The 7183-nt window shown below is 40.0% G+C and overlaps 1 long non-coding RNA gene across 1 annotated transcript; it reads right to left on the bottom strand.

Moving 5' to 3' along the window:
- Positions 1 to 354: 354 nt before the first annotated feature.
- LOC139702094 (uncharacterized) lies at positions 355 to 6326 on the bottom strand. Its single transcript, XR_011704693.1, has 3 exons — positions 6140 to 6326; positions 3054 to 3121; positions 355 to 1392 (listed from the first exon to the last, which is right to left on the bottom strand). It is a non-coding gene; the product is annotated as an uncharacterized lncRNA (long non-coding RNA).
- Between the last annotated feature and the right edge of the window lie 857 nt (positions 6327 to 7183).

The raw sequence follows: 7183 nt of genomic DNA, 5'->3' as shown, positions 1-7183 counted from the left end.
ACTGATGCAGGAAGATTGCAAATTTGAGGCCAGCCTCTGCAATTTAGTGAGACTCTCAAAGTAAAAAATAAAAAGGGCTGGGGATATAGCTCAGTGGTAGAGCACCCCTGGGTTCAATGCCCAGTACTGCAAAACAACGCAAAGCAAAACAACTAAAACAAAACAAATCTACCCCATCCTTGACTGTCAACTTTCCTGAGTAAATGTGAGAAATTTCTTCTATTGTTATGTGTCTTTCTCTTCTGTTTTTTTTTTGGTTGGGGGAGGGGTACTGGGGATTGAACTCAGGGGCACTCAACCACTGAATAACATTCCAAGCCCTATTTTGTATTTTATTTGTAAAGGTCAGGCGAATGTCGGAGGAAAAGACCACCAAGAGACTGTCTCATGCAACAGCAAAGGGTTTACTGGGGGTCCAGCATGCTGGGGCTCCAAGCCTACCTCGAAGAGGTAAAGAGCAAAGAGACCCGAGAACAGCTTGAGCAGAGCTTATATACATTCTTTGAAAAGGGCAGGGACTTCACATACAGCATAACAAATCACCTCACGCCACGGGAAAATCAAACAACAACTCTAAAACATGATTAGCACATTCACTGGCGGGAACAAGTTAGGTAGGGGTGATTGGTCAGTACAAAAGGGGTATTCGTTTGAACTGATTGGTTTAAGCCAAGAGGGGTGTATGTGCTGAACTACATGGTTTCCCAACAGGTTATCAACTACCATAAACTACTGGGAGGGTTATCTGGCATCCCAGGTATTTCCCTGTCTCATGCTGATTGGTGGCTGCTAGGGGGCTGCTATGGATCCCCACCTAGCCTGACTGAGTCAGGGACACCTGGCACAGCAGATCTCTCCTGTTATTTGTAGATAAACAACTTAGCAGGGTGGGAATGTGCCTAGGAGTGCTCTGTGGGTTTTTCCAAGGACAAAGGCCATGTCCCTTCCTTGGACAGCTTTGCTCTGAGATAGAGGCTGGTTTTTCATTCCCCCCTTTGTCTGGAAACTTGAGAATCAATCATGGTTCCCTCAGTTGTGGGCCTATTTGGGCAGGCTCTACATCTTGGTAAACAGTAATCCTCAGGGGACAGTCTTCAACTTCCCAGACTTACTTAAAATTGGCCTCCTAGATCCAACCTGACTCGATTTACCTATCTACACTGCCTATCCATTTTTGGCTTTGTTCCCCCCCTAATTTTAGAAACTTTATTGCTGTGTGGAGAAGGGGCGACAACTCGTTCTGGCTGCTTCAGAGCTGAAAAAGGGGTATCGAACATGAGGGGGCTTGAAGACGTGGGGGGCGACGTGGGGGACATGAGTTCCCTTTTAGAAGTCAGTTCCATTTGAAGTCTGGTTGGGTAAAAACAGGTTGTCATCTGAGGATGGGTGCTTCTATGAGAGAAACAAACCATTAGTACTGAATAAGTGTTGCAGCAGCTGGAACATGTCACTGTACAGAAGTTCCCTCACCAGGCTTTAACATTTCCAGTTACCAGGACTGTAAACATGACATTTAACTTTTAGGGTTATAGATGTCCTTCCCCTTAAGACACAGTTTAATAATTTAATGTCATCTGATCTTGCAAAATCCTTTTACTAGTATGACCTGTGTCTAATAGAGAAATCTTTAATTCTGTTACTTAGGGCTAGATAACCATACTAGCAAACATTAAGCCTACCTGTGTTGGTTAGAAATAAAGGCCTTAAACTAAAAACTACTCTGGCAGTTCCTTTTGATAGTTATCAGGCATTCCTGTCTGAGAATCTCTTTTTCAGCCTCCAGTTTACTTATTTATGGAATAACTATTATTATCATTTAAAATGCCCAGGAATAGCTGTGTTTTAGCTTTGACTGTCTTTGCTAAGTGTTTAAGATGAAGCAAGTCAAACTGACTTTTGTTTCTATCTATTGTTAACAGTCAGCTGAGTTTCCCTGGGAGTCCTCGGGGAACTTACAGCAGCTTCTCAGTTCTGCTAGTGCCATTTGCGCTAGGATGGGTCCAGGCCTTGTTTGACCATGTGGCTTCCCTTGGAAGCATCAGGGATGCCTCCCTTTTCTGATGACCCTCCTCTTCACAGCAAATGCACTGATTGGCTTTCTGTCCTCCACTGGTCTCATTAATCTCCCTGATTGGGAGGTTATGTGGCCCAGAGTTGCAAAGCTCTTTGGAGAAGTCCCCTATTCCCTGATTCAGACTGACTCAGAGGGCAAGAGCCAAATATTGGTTTTCTTGGCCCTTTAATTTAACTAATTTTAAAACTTAATCTTAAACATCCAGCAAATAAGTTTCAACAGCCTTATATTAAGAGTACTGGGCTTTAATGTCTATCTCTCTATCCTGTAGGTGATAACTCCTTATCTTAAATTAACCCAGGTTGTGTGTTCTTAAATCAGTACCTCTGCAAAACATTAGCAGGGCAATCTTTAGAACATTTATAAGGAAAGTACAAAATAAAATTAACAAGAGTAAAAACATATTTAGTTCATGTAATAGCTACCTAGAATTTTGGCAGAATTATACATTATAATCCCCTGTTTGAGATCCTGGTAAACGTGACAAAAAACCAACTTTTGGACACAACTTTAACTGTACTGAAATCTGGCCTACTTCTTCCATAGTCACTTTCACATGTAGTGAGATGAGACATAAAGCCTTATCTCAGGTAAGGCGGGGTTCTTCATAAATCGTAAGTACTGTAGTTCTGAAGCTGATCTTTGCTTTTTAGACATAATTTTATAAAGCCTACATAAATTGTTGCTCAAGTTCACATGAATATTAGCTAACACAATATAATATCACATCTAAAACATGAATTAAAGAAAGGCTTAAAGCTTTTAACATTTTTTAGAAAAGTAGCAAAGTATTTTTGTGTTTTGCAATAAAACCTTCACACAGATTAGGCTCTCATTAACTTAAAAATACATTTAAATTGTATCTCAGTGTAAAAAGTAACATAGAACTTTACATATCTTATTGATAACAAGTCCAGTTATAGAACACAAATGATATAAATAAATCTCCAACATGTTTTTCTTTTAAGCCTAAAATTACCTTACAACTTTAGAACACCAGCTTGATATAATGCTCTTTTGTAGCTTCTACCTTACAGACTTATATACCTGGAAGATATGAACACATTAATGGCACCACAATTACACTGATGTTTTTATATTAACCAAATTTAGCTTTTAAAGAAATAACATAGCACAATTCTCTAAAACAACAGCACTTGTTTAACCAGCTGTTTAATTTCTTTAAGATTACAACCAACTTACACAGACCTTCTTTATATCACTTACTTAAACCCTCTTACTTAATCATATAGACTCTTATCCAGTAACACATTTTCTCTCTATTAAATCCATACCTAGAACCTTTTAGTTTCTCTTTTTCATCTGTTAACCTCCTTCTGTTCACATTTTGAAACAATACTTGTAAATTTTTGAATTTAAGCAGATTATTTCATAGACAACATTTTATTAGTTTTTTTTTTTGAGCACCTAGAAAAACTTATAAGCTTAATTTTAGAGACATCTTTACTTTTATCTGTTTACCCAATTTAAATTGAACCATTTGAATCACGTGAATCAAAGATATTTGGATCCATTTTTTTAAAAATTTTTCATGAGCGCTCCTCATATATCTGCCAACTGTCATATAATTGCATGATATATGGACATATACATACAGACTTACAGACATACAACACATAACACAAGTGTGCACACATACACAAGGCCTTGTAGCTGTTTTTTTCAGGTGAAATCTCCATTGCAATGTTTAAAAACTGCACAGTTGATCAAAAATAGAACTGATCAGAAAACATTAACTTGTCTGTAGGATCAAAATCATGAGCTCAAAAAAAAAAAAATACAGAATGTAAGAAAAAGCAAGAGTCCTAAAAAAGATGACCGGCCAGTAATTAGTAAATACCATACAATTTACTTTTTGGTTTGGTCTAGTTTGAGTTCAGGTAAAAAGATACTTTTACTTTTTTTTTTTTTCCTTGGGCCTCAGATCTGTCTCCTGAACTCCAGGCTTCTTCTATTTGCATATCAACTTAAGTCCTGGCTGAGGTCTGGAAGGAACTGGGAAAACTGGAATTCTGAGCAGAAACCTCATGCCTAAGGCATTTTAACTATAAGTCACAATTTTCAGGTTTGGATGTTGAAAATTATGATACAAGTTTAAGATGCAATTCTCAAAATTTTATATCTTTATATCTTTCTACACTAGAAAAACTTGCTCACACAAAACTGAAAATAGGATCTTTCTTGATAATATAAAAGCCACCATCAGAAGAAGTTCCTTCAGGATCATTAAGCTACTTTCTTTGTTCTGAAGTTCCTAAAGTAGTATTAAGTTACATTAAATCACCTAAAAAAATTTTTAAAAGAGAACCACACACTACCATGTATATCCAAAATTAAGCTTTGAAAATTCCCAAGACTGTTGCTAATTAATGTCATTTCAATAAGCCACACCAACGTTTTAATTTAACACTTTTTTTCCCTGAATCTTACACACTGAGGGGAACAGATATCATATCATAATTTATTATCCTTGCCCAAGTTAATGTACTGGTATACCTAGTGAAATCTTTTCAGGCTACCCAGTTCAAAAATTGATGAAAAAATAAAACTAAATGATTGGGAGTTACTTGCCAACTTGGAAGTAGAGTTCTTTAATTTTCCATCCTAAGTATTTAAGTTTTCTAGCATGAACTATCTGAAATCACAAACTAAACAATTACTTAAACCCAACTTTTAACTGCAAGATTGTACAATGCTTTAGAAACCCATTCAGATACCAGATTGTTACAATAAAAAATCATCTTTTAGATACACATTCAGCCAAGATCACCCCCAAGAAACAATCTATAATATCAACACATTACTGCATTCATTGTCCCTTTTTTTTAAGTAGACAGAGGTGGAGTAATCCTTAAAGTGCAGGTAAGGAAGAGGGAGTTCCCCAAAGCAAAATGGTTTTGGCAGCTGCTGGGAGTCCCTTAGTCCCACCTTTTACTTACAGGATTAGTTCCTCTGGTTTGGTCTGACCCCAGGCACCAGGCATTTTCCACATCTCCTAACTTTTCAGTAGTCAGCTCCCAAAAAGTTCATCCTCTGCTTGCAATTGTTTCGAGTGCTAGGCTTCCCCAAGAAGGCAGAGTGGGGACTCCTCTAAAGTCCCCTCTGGGGTGCCAAAATTTATGACTGAAAGTTCGGTTCCCATCCCCAAAGCCAATTAATGCCAATTTAATAATGAGGACAGGGTTTTGAGAAAAGTTAAAGCGAGATATCAAAGTTCTTAGATCCCCAGCAGGCATTTCCCTCTGCAGTGGGTGCACTCAAGCCAACTACGGGAAGAAAAGAAAACACTGCTTCCCTAATCTCGCTTAACAAAGGGGAGTAAAGTTTATCAAAGTTCTTTAAAACACAGCTAAAAGGGGTGTAAAAGGTGAGAACAGAAAAGCTGGCGGTTCTATTGACTTTTGGTCCCTTACAGGAGAAGCACACTAGGGACATTTTAGGCTAAAATTTAGCTAAAGTTACCTCCACACATCTAAGGCAGATTGGAACTTGGGACTCTGCATCGGTCCAAAGTAAAACAATGCCATCACACTTAACAGAGACACAGACAAAGACACACAAAGACATAGATTCCCTTTTCAGATTGTCAAAAAAAAAAAAAAAAAAAAACCGAAAGTGGGTGCTGGCCCCAAGCCAACTGGGGCCTTCCCTTCAGACAAACGGATTGGGGGAGCATCCCCCCCCTTCAGATTGGGTCTGACGACCCCAGATTGGGAGATTAGATACACAAACACTGAAAGTGACGACACAGACAATAAAGACAGACAGTAAACGTTCAACACGAGTTTGAGACAGGGACCAGAACTGAGTAGCTGGCAAAACCTGATGGGCTGGCAAACCGAATCCGAAACAGAATACAACTGAGTCGAGGAAACTACGGTTCCTCGATTTCCCGAGTCCTCTGGAGCGTCCCCCAGGGACGTGGCCTGTGGCTCTGTGACACGTCTGTCAGCCACCACCGGAGAGAGTTCACGCTCTTCACCGACAGCCACTTTGCCAAGCCCTAACCTGAAACCCGAAACCAGAAAGAGGCGCCTTACTTACCCCGAGAGAAGTTCGTTGGGGTCTTTCGTCTGCCGCTGCCGGATCTCGCTGGGGCCTCCAGATGTAAAGGTCAGGCGAACGTCGGAGGAAAAGACCACCAAGAGACTGTCTCATGCAACAGCAAAGGGTTTATTGGGTGTCCAGCATGCTGGGGCTCCAAGCCTACCTCGAAGAGGTAAAGAGCAAAGAGACCCGAGAACAGCTTGAGCAGAGCTTATATACATTCTTTGAAAAGGGCAGGGACTTCACATACAGTATAACAAATGACCTCACGCCACGGGAAAATCAAACAACAATTCTAAAACATGATTAGCACATTCACTGGCGGGAACAAGTTAGGTAGGGGTGATTGGTCAGTACAAAAGGGGTATTCGTTTGAACTGATTGGTTTAAGCCAAGAGGGGTGTATGTGCTGAACTACATGGTTTCCCAACAGGTTATCAACTACCATAAACTACTGGGAGGGTTATCTGGCATCCCAGGTATTTCCCTGTCTCATGCTGATTGGTGGCTGCTAGGGGGCTGCTATGGATCCCCACCTAGCCTGACTGAGTCAGGGACACCTGGCACAGCAGATCTCTCCTGTTATTTGTAGATAAACAACTTAGCAGGGTGGGAATGTGCCTAGGAGTGCTCTGTGGGTTTTTCCAAGGACAAAGGCCATGTCCCTTCCTTGGACAGCTTTGCTCTGAGATAGAGGCTGGTTTTTCATATTTAGAGACAGGGTATCACTTAATTGCTTAGCACCTCACCTTTGCTGAGGCTGGCTTTGAACTCACGATCCAATCCTCCTGCCTCATCCTCCTGCGCCACTGGGATTACAGGTGTGGGCCACCATGCATCCAAGCTCTCTTCTGTTTTTGTTCTTGCCCCTCAGTTCAGGAATATAGAACATTGTCTGCATGACTTAATTTTAGAATGCAAATAGAAGGATATGATAAGCCATGGAAGGGAACTAGTTTACTTCTTTAATTCCATTTTGATGCAGCTTTTATAAAATAAAAAACTTCTAAATCAAGAAATATTTGTATTCAAATTATGCAA

Source organism: Marmota flaviventris, chromosome 15 (genome assembly GCF_047511675.1).
Source record: "Marmota flaviventris isolate mMarFla1 chromosome 15, mMarFla1.hap1, whole genome shotgun sequence".
Lineage (NCBI taxonomy): Eukaryota > Metazoa > Chordata > Mammalia > Rodentia > Sciuridae > Marmota > Marmota flaviventris.
The sequence above is the reverse complement of the archived record's forward strand: the minus strand, read 5'-3'. Positions and strand labels throughout refer to the sequence as shown.